This window comes from Amblyraja radiata, chromosome 2, assembly GCF_010909765.2.
Source record: "Amblyraja radiata isolate CabotCenter1 chromosome 2, sAmbRad1.1.pri, whole genome shotgun sequence".
Lineage (NCBI taxonomy): Eukaryota > Metazoa > Chordata > Chondrichthyes > Rajiformes > Rajidae > Amblyraja > Amblyraja radiata.
Window position 1 is genome coordinate 108,204,043 of NC_045957.1, and position 16,834 is coordinate 108,220,876.

General features: G+C 43.7%; 1 long non-coding RNA gene across 1 annotated transcript; it reads left to right on the plus strand.

The window, feature by feature from the left end:
• Nucleotides 1-12,497: 12,497 nt before the first annotated feature.
• Nucleotides 12,498-16,185, plus strand: LOC116966871. The gene is made up of 3 exons (XR_004410084.1): nt 12,498-12,669; nt 14,819-14,827; nt 15,877-16,185. It is a non-coding gene; the product is annotated as an uncharacterized LOC116966871 (long non-coding RNA).
• The last annotated feature ends 649 nt before the right edge of the window (nt 16,186-16,834 follow it).

Sequence of the window (16,834 nt, forward strand, 5' to 3'; positions counted from 1 at the left end):
CTGGTCGTTGCAGTCTTCAGGCTCCTGAAGGTAGTGGGGAGATATAACCATATAACAATTACAGCACGGAAACAGGCCATCTCGGCCCTACAAGTCCGTGCCGAACAATTATTTTCCCTTAGTCCCACCTGCCTGCACTCATACCATAACCCTCCATTCCCTTCTCATCCATATGCCTATCCAATTTATTTTTAAATGATACCAACGAACCTGCCTCCACCACTTCCACTGGAAGCTCATTCCACAGAGATGAGTGTGTGGCCAGGATGGTGTGGGTCCTTGGTGATACTGCCAGCCTTTTGAGGCAGCAACTGCGATAGATCCCTTCGATGGAAGGGAGGTCAGAGCCGATGATGGAATGGGCAGTGTTGTAGTATTTTCCGTTCCAGGGTGCTCAAGTTGTCGAACCAAGCCACGATGCAACCGGTCAGCATGCTCTCTACTGTGCACCTGTAGAAGTTAGAGAGTTGACAAACCGACTCTCCGTAATCTTCTCAGGAAGTAAAGCCTCATCAGTTAGCATTTGACTGAATGTTGCTCCGGGTCCCTAGTAAAATAAGTTAATAAGAATTGGTATGGGGATGTACTGGCCCAAAGGAAAATGGTTGATGCCACTGGAGACCAATTGTCGCAGCTAAATACTGTGTTGCAGATGTGGATTAGGGCAATGAACTGGGCCCAGTCACTCTCAACTGCTTCATCATTGATTTTGTATTCATCAAGATGTGGGGATAATCACTGAAAATTATAGAAAGTTCAGGCCCACTTGCAACTCCTTGGATGATGAAGCTGGAAAATGATATTTGCACCACATTTTCAACAAGATGGAGTCACACCTACCATGGACAATCAACAGTATGAGCATTCCCAACTTTCCTCACATTAATTTCTTGGTGATCACCATTGACTAGAAACTTAATTGGCAAGAACATAAATATTGTGTCTAAAAGGGCACATCAGATGCTGAGTACTCCACAGGGAGTGATTCCATAAAAGTCTTCCAGCACATAAAAGACCACCTGGAATGTGATGAAATACTCTCCTTTTGTCTGATCACGGTATTGTACTTAAACTGACTATGATAATGACAAGGATAAATCAAACATAAAATTACTTAAATTCCTAACTAGAAAAGAGCCAAATTTAGTGGCTAGAGAATAGACCTGGCTGGAGTAAATTTGAATCAAAGACTGGTAGCGAATTGCCTCTTTGAACAATAGGCAGCCTTTCAAGTGGACAGAGTTCTTTCAGGTACAGTTTGCAGATACAAGTCAAAACGTAGGGTAAAAAAAGCCAGAGGTCTTGGATTGCAAAAAAAGAGTAAGTGGAAGCAGAAAGTGAGTTTATTTATCAGAAGATAGGCACAAAAAGCTGGAGTAATTCAGCGGGACAGGCAGCATCTCTGGAGAGAAGGAATGGGTGACGTTTCAGGTCGAGACCCATCTTCAGACTAGTTAGGGGAAAAGAAAACCATTGTTTATCAGATGGAGGTGGGTAAAACAGATGGCATCCAAGCTAAATATAAGAAAAGAGAAAGTGAAAAAGAGGCATAAGGGGAAGTAGCTAAAATGAAAAGAGAAGCCAGAGATATGTTATTAAAATGTATTGATTTTGCAGGTTATGAGCTTTGCAGCAAGGCCAGCATTTTTTGTCCATCCCTAATTGTTCTTGGGAAGAACTGCTTTCTTAAATGCTGCAGATCTTCTGGTGATGGTACTCCTATAATACTGTTAGGATTTCTAGGATTTTGACAAATGAAGGGTTAGTAATGTATTTATAACTTGGGATGGTGCATGACTTGCAGGAGAAACTGTAGGTAACTGGGTTCCAATATATTTATTGCCCTTATCTTCAGTGAAACCCAAATTCTCAGATGGAGTTGCAAGAGACTGAAGAGGTTGGGAACCTGTTGCAAAGTATAGAGGGCTGTTGAGGAACTCAGTGGAACCCAGTGGCTTTAGGCAGCGTCAGCGGAGGAAAATGAATGGTTGACTTTTCGGGTCGAGAGGCAATGGGAATATACATTGTTCCAATCTGTAGGTCAAGAACAAGAGAACACAAAATTTTAAATGTTCAGCAAAGGAACCAAAGGCGATGTTCAGAAAAACTTAATATACACATTATAATATTGAGTAGTCAATATTCTCCCACTTACTACAATCAGTCTGGTGGTAAACTATTCATGAACTATTCATAGAAACATAGAAAAATATATGCAGGAGTAGGCCATTCGGTCCTTCGAGTCAGCACCACCATTCAATATGATCATGACTAGAGCCAGGATGTTTACGCACTAAAAAACACTGAAATAGGCAGGCAAAAGGGCATAATAAAACGTCAAAAGGCACGACAAAGGCATTTATTGACTAAAAAAAGGCATAACATGGCATTTATTTTCACCAACAAAATTTGGTTTTAAATGATAATATAAAGGTATACTGCATTAAATGACCAAAGTTGTCTGGTTGCACATAATTACTAGCTATTTTTTCAAGTTGTCTGGTGTTAAACTATGCCGTCTGTCAGACAGAATATGCTTCAGTTGTTTAAAACTTCTGCCTACCTCAGCTGTGGTCACTGGTGCATACCCGAAACAAGCTACAGACTCTATAGTCATGCCGATATCTTGTGCATTACAACTACCTTTGAGAACTTTAGTTACGTTTTGTATTTCATCAAGATCTTTGTTAGCTAAAATCACTCTCTCACATTTTCCTTGTATGTCTTTAACTACATCGCCAGGAACTTTACGAATATCTTTATTCACTAATGTTTCGCCACGTTCCTCAAGGGAAGTGATAGCTTGTGGGAAGTTTGCAAACCAAGTTTGGAAGCAATAAACACAAGATCGTGGTGGAGGGACTTTTTCTGCATGATTTCACTGATGATCCTGATTGCAGCAGATTCTTCTTCAAAGTTGACAATTTATTTTATCTTTTCAAAATTTGCAGCATAGTAGAGTACAGCAGAGATTCATGTACTCCATCTAGTCAAAATGCCATGAGGAGGTAGCGGAATCTCGGGTGCATTTTCTTGAACAACTGCACATGTGATGGTGCTTTGAGGAAGATTTTCTTGACATTGGAAACTAGGCGATCGACATTTGGAAACAAGGTATGTATGTGCTTGGCAATTCTATGAAGTTCTTGAGCTAAGTATGTCAAATGCAACATTTTGGGGAATAAAACTTTAAGTGACTAACAGAAGAACATTCTCGTGTTTTATACCATCTGGCCAAAGTACAGCAGGTGAAGATGTAAACAACTGAGCAATAGTTGAGCTGTTTGACTTCTCCACTTCTCATGTCAACAAATACTCCTTTGATGGTTGACCTGCCTCCAGTTTACCGATGATCACATTGGCAACATATTGCCCCACAGCATTGATTGTCTCGTCTATTGAGATCCATATTTTGTTGCATGCAACTTCATCTCTAATTTTCTGCACAACAATGTTGAAGTTGCTGTCAACATAACTTTTCCGTAATGATGACTTGCTTGGTATATGTTCCTCTGTGTATTTCTCTAAAAAACCTCTGAGAGATTTGTTTTCCAATTTCCACAGCGGAATTCCAGCATCAATGAATGCCTTGCACAGATTACGTGAACACTCAGATGTGCGACTGGAGCCAGCAGTAAATGTAGTGAGGAGACAAGCTTGGGTATTTCGCTTGGATAGTCTACACACCAGCGGTATCAACATTGACTTCTCTAATTTTAGATAGCCCTTGTCTTCTCCCTCCTCTCCCTCCCCCGTCCCAGCTCTCCTTCTAGTTCTACTGTCTCCGCCTCTTTCTTTCTTTTTCTGCCACCACATCAGTCTGAAGAAGGGTCTCGACCCGAAATGTCACATATTCCTTCTCTCCATAGATGCTTCCTCACTTGCTGAACTTCACCAGCATTTTTTATCTACCTTCGATTTTTCCACCATTTGCAGTTCTTTCTTAAATAGATCTTGGAGAAGACTGAACCAGCAGGTAGCGGCACAAACGAATGAATGACTGGCGGTGGCGCCCCCGGTTTCGCCCCAGTGCTAGAAGTTTTCATGTAAGTTTTACTATGTTAACACGTTAATAATAACATAAATATTAACGTATTAACATAGAAAATGTCATTGTAATCACGGTACAACTAGAAAAAATAGTGCAACCTTTTTAGCAAAACAGCAAAAAAAGGCTGATTTAGGCACTCGATCGTGAAAAAGGCATTGTCCTGGTGAAATCATCAAAAAAGGCATGAAAAGGCACATGCCATTTATGGCAAAATCCTGGCTCTAATCATGACTGATCATCTAAAATCAGTACCCCGTTCCTGCTTTTTCCCCATATCCCTTGATTCCTTTAGCCCTCAGAGCTAAATCTAACTATGTTATCCAGAGGTGCTGCCTGAACCGCTGAGTTACTCTTGCGCTTTGTGTATTTTTCTTGTCAAGAATGCAGTGTCTGATGGCTGAAGGCTGATTTTAAAAGGAAACTGGATCAGTACATGGCAAATAAATCAGATTTCTGAAAGGGTGTAGAGAATGGAAGTAGCTGCATTGCTCTTGCAGTAAGTCAGCATGCATTAAAAAGGCAGCTGGGCTCCATCTGCACAGTTAACATGCAATAATTCTAAGCAGGAGGCTCACCATCACCCACTCAAGGGTAATGAATGCCAACAAAGGCCACATCCCACAGGACATACAAAGATGGAATGTATAGGTTTATTTGCTGAAGATAAAATAAATTTGAGATGCTGCGGTAAAGAAGACTAGTATAGTTCAGAGGCACAGTGCAAAGGCTTTCTTAATAAATCAAGCTTGAATCCTAACGAACCATTCAAGTAGAATGAAGAAAGATTCATAACTGACCCAATAATGTATTGTACCATTATTACATACAGGATATTAGTGCAGACTTTTTTTATAAACACCACTGGAATTGTTATGAGAAATTGAAAAGCCAAGTTATTTTAATCCAGGAGTCTGAAGAAGGGTCCCATCCCAAAATGTCACCTACCCAAGTTCTCCAGAAAAGCTGCCTTACCTGCTGTGTTACTCCAGCACTTTGTATCTTTTTTGTAAACCAACATCAGCAGCTCTTTATCATAGTCCTTAATTCTAAGGAAGAGAAGAAAACATAGAAACATAGAAAATAGGTGCGGGAGGAGGCCATTCGAGCCAACTCCGCCATTTTTTGTGATCATGGCTGATCGTCCCCTATCAATAACCTGTGCCTGCCTTCTCCTCATATCCCTTGACTCCACTAGCCGCTAGAGCTATATCTAACTCTCTCTTAAATTCATCCAGTGATTTGGCCTCCACTGCCCTCTGTGGCAGGGAATTCCATCAATTCACAACTCTCTGGGTGAAAAGGTTTTTTCTCACCTCAGTCTTAAATTACCTCCCCATTATTCTAAGACTGTGGCCCCTGGTTCTGGACTCGCCCAACATTGGGAAAATTGTTCCTGCATCCAGCTTGTCCAGTCCTTTTATAATTTTATATGTTTCTATAAGATCCGCCCTCATCCTTCTAAACTCCAGTGAATACAAGCCTAGTCTTTTCAATCTTTCCTCATATGACAGTCTCGCCATCCCAGGGATCAATCTCGGGAACCTATGCTGCACTGCCTCAATCACAAGGATGTCCTTCCTCAAATTAGGAGACCAAAACTGTACACAATACTCCAGATGTGGTCTCACCAGAGCCCTATACAACTGCAGAAGAACCTCTTTACTCCTATACTGAAATCCTCTTGTTATGAAGGCCAACATTCCATTATCCAAAAGGAAGGAAGAGTCTATAAAAATCAGTTGTGTAGGGTGGGTGTTAATAAACATATTGAACATATTTTTTACAAGATACAGACGAAGTGGGACCCTCTTGTCACATGGGAAGACTGGTCCTCCAACGCAACCCGTTCCCCCAATGCAATATTCCACCACTCACCCATAGCCCCCACGGGAGGACTGGTCCACCAACGCAACCCGTTCGCCCAACGCAATATTGCACCACTCACCCATGGCCCCCAACTGCGCAGGGGAGGCTCATTTCCCCTTATCCCCAGCACTCCATCCCCCTCCTCTTCACACTCCCTCTTTTAAAACTTAAAACATTTTACTTTTCACTTTAAAAATCCAATTGCACTAGCTGCCAGGACTCAGTGTCCTGTGATTTGCAACATTGTAACAGGCAGGGCCAGCAAGTGCAATTGGATTTTTTAGTGAAAAGTTAAGTGGGCAGTTTATGTAAATGAGATCCCATTGTGACATCATAGCTGTTAACTGCCACTGCAACTTCGTGATTTTTCTCAAACTGGATTTTGTAAATTTGAAAATGTGAATAACTTGTAAAATATACCATCAATCGGAACCAAACTTAATACAACACACCACAGGACAATGGTGAGTAAGGTGATCCATAAATTGTAGCGCTATCGTGTACCATCGTGGTGTAATTCAGGCCATGGCCCACACACAGACTCACAAACAAACAAGATGAGAGTTTTGGCAATATACAGATAGATATTAAAATAATATTTTAGTTATTTTATAATATTATGAACGCACCAAATTTTCTTTCAATCTGTAGATTCTAAATTTCAGTCAGAAAAACAAAACATAAAGGCACACCCTTGGAATTAAGGTGCAACTTCATATGGTTGTAGTGGAGAAATCTTGGTATGGGAGATAAAATTGAATCATGTGCATCAATAGTAATAAAACACTTAAAAAGCTTACAAAGGTTTGGTGACATGGTACAACAATAAATGACTTACAATTGGTAAAACCGAGAGAGCGTTTTTTGTTTGTGTTATAGATTATCCCAGATGATCAGAGATGGAGTCCACTACAAATTTTCAGTGTAATTTCCATCGCCACACTATAAAGGGACTCGAATACAAGTACCGACATTCTCCACAGATGTCCGTGACCTGATGAGTATTTCCAGCATTTCCTATTTTGATTTTGCATCTTAAACTATTGAGTTATTTCTTGTACTTTCCTGACGTAGGATGTCAGCACCTGTCAAATTTAACACTGCATTATCAGTCTGCGATGTCAAGAATGGAAATATGGGAACCTTTCAAATATTTAAAGAGCTGAAAAAAGCAAATCTCCAGAAGAGTCTGGACCCAAAACATCATCTGACCATTACTTCCAAAGATGCTGCCTCACCTGCTGAGTTCCTCCAGAATTTTGTGTGTTTTTCCTCGGGATTCTAGCATCTGCAGTGTATTATGTCTCCAAATCTCCTAAAGAGATCCCTGCTGTACAGCATAACTTGACTAACCCTTAACTTTTTGTCATTGACCAGATATATCATTTAATCTTTCTGGTTATCAGCTCGAATGGCATGAGGCTGACATGGAGAAACTGTGATGAAGAATGAGAGTTCAACGTCAATTTCATAGGACAGATTCAAGGAAAATGAAATATTTATTTAGTGATTTATTTCCTCCCATGCTCTTATTCCCCCACTGATCCAACTCCTGTATGAACACAGTTAATCATCCAGTCACTTTTCTACATTACTGCTAAAGTAAACATATTGACACTGCATCACTGGCTATTAGGAGTTTGTAATTGTCAACAAATTTATCATTTTGGAAAATGGCACATCCTCTGAACTTTTGGTGATTTTTAAATTGTGGTAGTGGAAATCATAAAGTTGATTTTAAAACACACTCTGGAACAGCAGAAGTGTTTTAGCATGGAAATAGCCTGTGTGACCCTCTAGCGCACTCCAGCACTTTGCAACAGCAATCATGTCAATCTTTTCCACAGGTTTTTTCCCTGCAGCTCTGCGATTCTTCTTACCCAAAAATCAATGAAATTCCCTTTTGAAAGTCACAATTGAATCTGATTCCATCAACCCTTCAGGACCCAAATACCAAATCATGACCTCTTGTATGAATATGTTTCCTAATCATAAGATCATGTGATAGGAGCAGAATTAGGCCATTCGGCCCATCAAGTCTACGCCATTCAATCATGGCTGATATATCTCTCCCTCCTAACCCTTCTCCTGCTTTCTCCCCATAACTTCTGACATCCGTACTAATTAAGTATCTATCTACCTCTGCCTTAGAAATATCCCCTGGCTTGGCCTCCACAGCCTTCTGTGGCAAAGAATTTCACAGATGCACCATCCTCTGACTAAAGAAATTCCTACTCATCCCTTTCCGATAAGAACGTCCTTTAATTCTGAGGCTATGACCTGTAGTCCTATAAGCATACTCTCCACATCCACTCTATCCAAGCCTTTCACTATTCTTGGAATAGTGCCACCCTGGGTCTTGTAGTAATTAAATCGGTACCAGCTGGTTCTTGACTCTACTGTTAATGGGGATATCTTTGTTTATTTACTCTGATAAGATACTTGCTTACTAATTTTGAACACAAGTCAAAAATTGTTTTATTGTAATGTATCCGTGTCTGTAATAAGATAAAATATCTAGGGCATATTATTACAGAACAAATTACAGATGATGAGGATATTTATAGGCAACGACGCATGCTGTATGTACAGGCGAATATCCTCTTGAGTAAATTTGGTGCGTGTGCAGATGTGGTGAAGATGTCGAACTATTTAAAGACAAGTATGCAGAGACTAAAGGTGGCATATAACGATGCCATGAGAACACTGCTAAGGCAACCTAGATGGTGTAGTGCCAGTAATATGTTTGTGGCTGCAGGAGTCAGTACTTTAGAAGCTATCCTAAGACACCACATGTATAAATTCATTTGCAGGATAAATGACTCTAAAAATGTGCTTATTGTGGCCTTGACAAACATAAGGGTTAAACTACACGCTACGAATCCCAGCTGTGGAGACACTGGTATCGTTGTCTCGTTGTAGGACATTGATCATCTTTTAATCTGGATTTTTAACTTAAGTATTGTGTTTTAAAAAAAAAATATCAATTATGATGTTTTTATAAGTGATATACCATGGTTTTATATGTATTTATGATATTTTTTATCATATTGCATTTGCAATGCAATGCAATGTAATGCAATGCATTTTTAATGTAATGTTGCCACTTGTCTGGACCTTGAGTCCGTAATAAAGTTCATTATTATTATTATTATTTATCCCAGACAGAACTTGCAGGGTACAACATAGTACTCCTTAAACAATATAAGGGGAAAAAAACATATGTTTAATGAGCACTCATCCTCTGCTTTAACAAGAAGAATCCCAGCTTTTCCTAATAGCCACTTCACTCAAGCTCCTCCACCCCAACATGCTCTCCATATAAACTTAGTGATTTATCTAATTTCACTATAGGCAGCTTTTCTAGCACCTTCCTTTTAGCAATTTTATTATCTTAATTATCTTTGCTTTGAGTAGGACATGGGCAGAATTCTCCATCTTGGAAAAGACGTCACATATAACATGGAAATAGGCCTTTTGGCCAGAGTCCAAATCCATACGCAAATCCGAAGATAAAATAACCAGGGAAATAGCAGGTCCTATAATGGGCAACGGAGTCAATCTGTGCATAGGGCCAGGTGGAGGTCGGTGAGGCCCTAAATGGTTACTTTCCATAAAGGATGAGGTCCTAAATGGTTACTTTGCACAAAGGAAATAAACTTTGTTGCTGGTGGATTCAGCTCGGGAGAACGTGAAGTGCTAGTGCAAGCCTCCATAAATATAGAGGACATGCTTGATGCTTATCTCCCAGGGCTGGATGAGGTTTATTCCTGCAGAGGGAAACAAGGAAAGAGGAATCTTCAGTGGCCATAATTGAGGTACCAGATGACCAGAGAACAGTAAATGCTGCCCCCTTTTCGAGAAAGGCAATAGTGAAAAAACAGGTAATTATAGACCCGTGATTTAGTAGTGGGGAAGTTATTGGAAAAAATCCTCACTGATAGGATTAATGATCACTTGGAAAGGCAAAGACTAATTGGAGAGAGCCAACATGGCTTTGCAAACAGCAAGTCTGATCGATCTGATTGAATTTTTTTAAAGAAATAACAGGATATTGACAAGGGTAGTCTAGACATCACTTACATGGATAGCAGTAAGACCTTTGACAAGGTCCTGCATGGAAGACTGGTCCAAAAGGTTGTGGATCCAAGGCATTTTTGTAAATTGGATCCAAAATTGATCTGACTTAGCAATCGGAGACAGAGGATGAAGGCAGAGGGTTGCTTTTGCGATTAGATGCCTGCGACTAGTGGTATGCCACAGAGATAGGTGGTGGGACCCTTGCCGTTGTAATGTAAGTGAATGATTTGGATTTGGATGTTAGAGGCATGATCACATCCTTCACAGATGACATTAAGATTGATGGATATGTGTAGGAAGGAACTACAGATGCTGGTTTATGCCAAAGATAGACACAAAATGCTGGAGTAACTCAGCGGGTCAGGCAGCATCTCTGGAGAAAATGAATAGGTAACGTTTTGGGTAAAAAGCCTTCTTCAGACGGAGAGGGAAGAGGGAGAAAAATCAGAGCCAGCACTGATGACCAAGAAAAGGTGGAGCCAACAATAGTGATAACGAAGGGATTGTTCCAGGGGGTGCTGCACTGGCAGCAGCCTGTCCGTTTTTTCCCAACTTTTTAAATTTTTTTAGTATATTTAAAAGTCTGTTTTTAATGTTTCTTTGTGTGTTATGTGTGGGGGGTGGTGTGGGGGGGTGAGGGGGAAACCGTTTCGGCCGCCTCTTCCATGGAGAGGCGATTTTTTCAGGTCGCCTCCCCCGTGGCCTAACAGCAAGGATCGGCGAGGACTTTCCCGGAGACGCGCCCGGAGCTTCAGCGGCGGGCGCAGCGTGGACTCTCAACACGGAGCGGGTGAGACCTCGCTGGAGGGGAGCGCTCCGTTACGCTGGCCCGCGGCAGACGGCAGCCTGAAGCCGCAGTCTGCAGAACTCCAGCTGGTGCGGCGTCTACAGCCCGGGATCCCTCGTGGAGGACCCGGGGGGAAGAAAAAGCTTCCACCGCCGGCCCGCGGTCGTCTTCTACCGCGGGTGCGGCATGGACTTACCATGTCCCCTGGAGGGGAGCTTCGACCGCCGGCCCTGCAGACTGCGGTGCTTCCGGCTGCGGCACGGCAGGTACTTTAAAACTTTGACCGCCGGCCTGCGGCCTACACCAGCCTGAAGCCGCGGTCTCTGGTTGGGAAGAGCCGATCCTGGACTCACCTTGACTTTGACTTTGTCCCTTACCATCTGGATGCCCGCAGCAACGGCTGTGGAGGGTGGTGGTCCCGACCACGGGGGAAAATGGAGGAGGACTGGCCAAGCTCTGTGCCTTCCACCACAGTGATGAATGCTGTGGTGGATGTTTGTGTAAAATTTTTATTGTGGTTGTGTTCTTTATTACTGTACCGCTGCTGGCAACCCAAATACCACCGACCTTGGTTGTGTGGCAATTAAATTATATCAAATCAAATCAAATTATATCAAATTATCAAATGTATGGATGCGAACAGTGGAACTGGCAGGACAACTAGGATAGGGGAGAGGTGGAGAGAGAGGGAATGAAGGGGTTACTAACTGACAGGACGACGAGGGTGGGGGAGGGGCAGAGGGAAAGGGAACGCAGGGAGTTGTTGACAGTACGGAGGTCAGTCTAAGCAACAGGATGACATTGATGTGTTAGTGAACTGGGCTGAGTAATGGCAGATGAAGTCTAATCTCGATAAATGTGAGGCATGCATTTTGGGAGTACTAAGAATGCTCGGACATATATCATGAGTGGTGGGATCCTAGAGAACATTGAGGAACAGAGGGACCTTGGTGTACATGTCTAAAATGTGTTGCAGTACAGGTAGATAATGTGGTTAAGAAGACATATGGAACGCTGGCATTCTTTGTCAGGTAACTGAATACAAGGGCAAGGAGGTTATGCTCCAACTATATAAAACATTGCTCATGTTCCATTTGGTATTGATTTGGTTTATTATTGTTGCGTGTACCTGTATACAGAGAGAAACTCTGTTCTACGTACTATTCAGATCAATTGTTAATACATGATCATAATCAAGCCACACAACAGTACAACAGGTATTACAAGAGATAGGAAACAGTGCAGAATATAGTTTTATAGCGAGAGTTCCGATTTTAAAACATTTGCAAAGTAGATTGGGGGATTGGAAATGCTTCCTCAATTTGTGAGAGGTTCATTCAAAATTCTAACAGCGAGGAAGAAGTTGTCTTTGAATCTGGTGGTACATGCTTTCAACCCTTTTATCTTCAGCCTAACAAGAGAGGCGAGAAGAGAGAATGACCGGGCTTAAACAATCCTTGATTATTTTGGCTGCTTTCCCGAGGCAATGGGAAGTGTAGATTGGGTCAATAGGTGTGGAGGTTGGTTTGCATGATGAGACTACCCTGCATCCACAGCTCTCTGCAATTTCTCTTGTGATATTGGGTAGAGATTAGTTTTAGTTTAGAGATACAGCATGGAAAGTGGTCCTTCGGCCTACCAAGTCCACATCAACCATTGATCATTCACTCATTGTTATCTCACTTTCTTATTCACTCTCTACACACACGAGGGGCAAATTTGTAGATGCCAATTAAAGACAAACCTGGGATATGGGAGAAAACCCACATGGTCACAGTGAGAACATGCAAACTCCACACAGCCAACACCCAAGGACTGGATCGAGCCTGGGTATCCAGCACTATGAGGCAGCAGCTCTACCACTGTGTCACCATTGCCAAACCAAGTTAGAATAGAATAGAATAGTTTCTTTATTGTCATTGTAACATGAACCATGTACAACGAAATTTAAAAATGTCAGCCAGTCAGTGCACCATTCAAACATTTCTAAAAGCTAACGATACGTACAAGGTAAAATATTAAAAAAAAGATAAACTAAAATAAATATCATGAAAATAGCACGCATAAACACCCAGCCCTACATCCTTCTGTCGATTTCAGTGTACCACAGTCCCTTAGTATGTATCGCCCCTGCATTCCTTGGCGGCTACATTTAGTGCCTTTATAGCAGTGGGGTAAAAACAGTTTTTAAGTCTGTTTGTCCTTGTCCTTGTAGATCTGTACCGTCTGCCTGACGGCAACAGTTCAAACAGGGAGTGTCCGGGGTGGGAAATGTCCTTTATAATACTGGGATTTTTTGATGCAGCGGGAACTGTGTAAGTCCTCCAAGGTAAGGAGAGGGCAGCCGACAATCCTCTGGGCGTTGTCAATGGCCCTCTGGAGCGCTTTCCTCTGAGCTGCTGTGCAGCTGGTGTACCATACGCATACACAGTATGTTAGGATGCTCTCAATGGAGCACCGATAAAAGGACAGCAGCAGTCTCTGAGTGATGTTATTCTTCCTGAGCACCCTCAGGAAGTGCAGTCTCTGCTGGACCTTTTTCAGCAGCGCAGAGGTGTTCACGCTCCACGTCAGGTCCTCCTCAATATGGATTCCCAGGAAGCGGAAATCCGCCACCCTCTCCACACAGTCCCCTCTGATAATTAATGGTACCATGTCCGTTTTATTCTTCCCGAAGTCTATTATTATTTCCTTTGTCTTTAAGGTGTTGAGGAGCAGGTTATTTTCTCCACACCACACTGTCAGCTGCTCCGCCTCATCCCGGTAGGCGTACTCGTCCCCCCCGGAGATGAGTCCCACCACCATAGTGTCATCCGCAAATTTGACAATGGTGTTGCTGTGGTGGGCGGGGGTGCAGTCATGTGTGTAGATGGTGTAGAGCAGGGGGCTCAGCACGCAGCCCTGTGGAGAGCCGGTACTGAGGCTGAGGGCCGTGGATGTGTGATGGCCCACTCTGACTCTCTGGCTGCGACCCAACAGGAAGCTATTTATCCACATGCAGGCGGAGTGTGGAAGTCCCAAGTCCCCCAGTTTGTCCACCAGTTTGTGGGGAAGGATGGTATTAAAAGCAGAGCTGTAGTCCACAAAGAGCATCCGCACATAGCTCCCCCGCTGCTCCAGGTGGGACAGTGCAGCATGGAGAGCTGTGGCTACAGCGTCCTCTGTAGATCTATTCGCTCTGTACGCAAACTGGTGGGGGTCAAAGCTTCGGGGCAGGAGTGATGTGATATGACCCCGGACCAGTTGTTCAAAACACTTCATCACCACTGGTGTGAGTGCGACTGGCCGGTAGTCGTTGAGGCTGGAAATGTGGGGGGTTTTGGGCAAGGGGACTATGGTTGCAGACTTCAGACAGGGTGGAACAGTGGACTGGGCCAGAGACTGGTTGAAAATCCTCATACAGACTCCAGCCAGCTGGTCTGCGCAGTCCTTCAGCACGCGTCCAGAGAAGCTGTCGGGTCCAGTAGCCTTCCTTGGATTGATGGCCCGCAGCGTGCGCCTCACCTCATGCTCCTCTATCTTGAGGGTTAGGCTGCTGTGGACCATGTGGTGTGATGTGGCTGTCTCGGGTGGCTCCACTTCAAAGCGAGCAAAGAAGAGGTTCAGCTCCTCTGCCAACGAGGCGTCACCTTCAGCAGCTCCAAGGTTGGTCTTGTAGTTGGTGAGATACTGGATCCCCTGCCACACCTGCCTGCTGTTGTTACTGTCCAGGTAGTCCTCTATCTTCCTCCTGTAGTCTGATTTGGCCTCTCTGATGCCTCTTCAGGTTAGCTCGGGCCGTGCTGTATAAAGCCCTATCGCCAGACCTAAAAGCGGTGTTCCTCTCTTTTAACAGCTGCTGGATCTCCCGGGTCATCCAGGGCTTCTGGTTGGGGTAGACCCGGATGCGTTTGTCCACTGTGACCGTGTCCATGCAGTTTTTAATGTAACACAGTACACTGTCTGTGAACACCTCCAGGTCCCGGTGTTCAAACACATCCCAGTTGGTCCTGTCGAAGCAGTCCTGCAGCTGCTGAGATGCACCATCAGGCCAGGTTGTGATGGTCTTTGTGATGGTAGGAGCGGTTTTCCTGAGGGGGGCATATGCAGGAATTAAAAGCAGGGACATATGGTTCGACTGACCCAGGTGTGGTAGTGGTCTAGCCCTGTAGCCCAGCTTGATGTTGGAGTAGACCTTGTCCAGTGTGTTAGCTCCTCTTGTAGCACATTTAACATGCTGGTAGAATTTGGGGAGCATTTTCTTCAAGTCCGTGTGATTAAAGTCCCCTGCTATGATGTGAACACCGTCAGGATATATGCTCTGTTGACTGCTAGTGCTACCATACAAATGTCCGATAGCCGAGTTAGCATTAGCATCCGGTGGTATGTACACAGCAGTTATCATGACAACAGTAAACTCTCTAGGGAGATAAATGGGCCTGCACTTAACAGTCACATACTCCAGGTTCGGGGAGCAGTGACTGTCCACAATCACTGTGTTTGTACACCAGGTGTTGTTCACGTACACACAGAGCCCTCCACCTCTGCTGTTACCAGAGTCTCTTGTCCTGTCATGACGCTGTGCTGTGTAGCCTGCTAGCTCGATAGCAGAGTCCAGAATGAAAGAATGAAGCCAGGTCTCCGTGATCAACAGGATACAGCTGTCCTTCACGGCGTTGTTAGCTGCAGTCTGCAGCCTCAGTTCATCCATCTTGTTAGCGAGGGATCTGGCGTTCGTGAGAACCAGGCTGGGAAGCGGTGGTTTCAGTGGCTGCCTCCGTAGCCTGGCCAGCGCGCCGGCCCTACCGCCTCGCTTTTGCCTTCTCTCTCTGCGCCGTCTTCGCCTCCTCCCCGCGGGGATGGTGATCCACGGAGAGTCGGGGCTCCTCGCTATGTCCGCCGGGATCTTGTATGAGCGGACGAACTCGGCGGTAACCCCCCGTTCGCGACCGGCTCCAATCCTAAGAAGATCCTGCTGGCCGTAGACATTGTTCGCCCGACAGTAAGTACACAGGGCACAAAACAACACGCACACATACACAAAAAACACGAAGCACTGACCGGGAGGACATCGAGCCGCTGCAACTGTGTGCGCCGCCATTTTTTCTATCAGCATTCAATAGTATGCTTTCTATAATGGATTTATACAAATTGATTAGGGTCATTAGAGACATGCTTGGTCTTCTGAGGATGTAGAGGCTTTGGTGCCCTTTCTTGGCTTAGCATCAATGTGAATGGATCAGGTCACATCAGGTGGTATTGAGTTGGAGTAATGCCTGCAATTCCGGTCACTGCACTTAAGGGAAGATATTATAGTGCTGGAGAGGGTGCAGAGGAGATTCATCAGGCCATTCCCTGGGAAGGAACATTTCTATTGTGAGGAGAAATGAGAGAAGCTAGGTCTGTTTTCCCTGGAACAGAATTGGAGACCCTTGGATTATCTTTAATCAGACTTAATTTGACTTTATCTTGCACTAAACATTGTTCCCTTTATCCTGCATCCATACACTGAGGACAGCTTGATTGTAATCATGTATAGTCTTTCAGCGACAAAAAAGCCTTTCACTGTACCTCGGTAAATGTGACAATAAACTAAACTAAACCAGATATAATTGAGGTAGATAAAATAATGAGATAGACAGGGGTAGATGGCAGGAAAGTTTCTCCTATGCCACAGGAGGACAAAGATTTAAGGTAGGGGTGACAGATTCCGAGGGGACCCAAGGGGGACATTTTACACCCAAAGAGTGGCAATAGAGCAAGCTGGATATCATTGACCACATTTAAAGAGTGTTAAGACACGCACTTGAATTGCCCAAACACAGTAGGGTGTGAATCAAGGACTGGAAAATGGCAGTAATACTGATGTTTCCCCATTGATTGGTGTGGATGCAGTGGGCAAAATGGCATGTGTCCATGATGTGGAAGAGTATGAAGTGCTCAGTTACACTAATCCTGCACAGATACTTGTTTTCAATTCTCACATTCCCATCAATTCCCTCTTGGACAGTATCACTCACCTACACACCAAGGACAATTTACAGTGGCTGATTAACATACCAACCCGCACA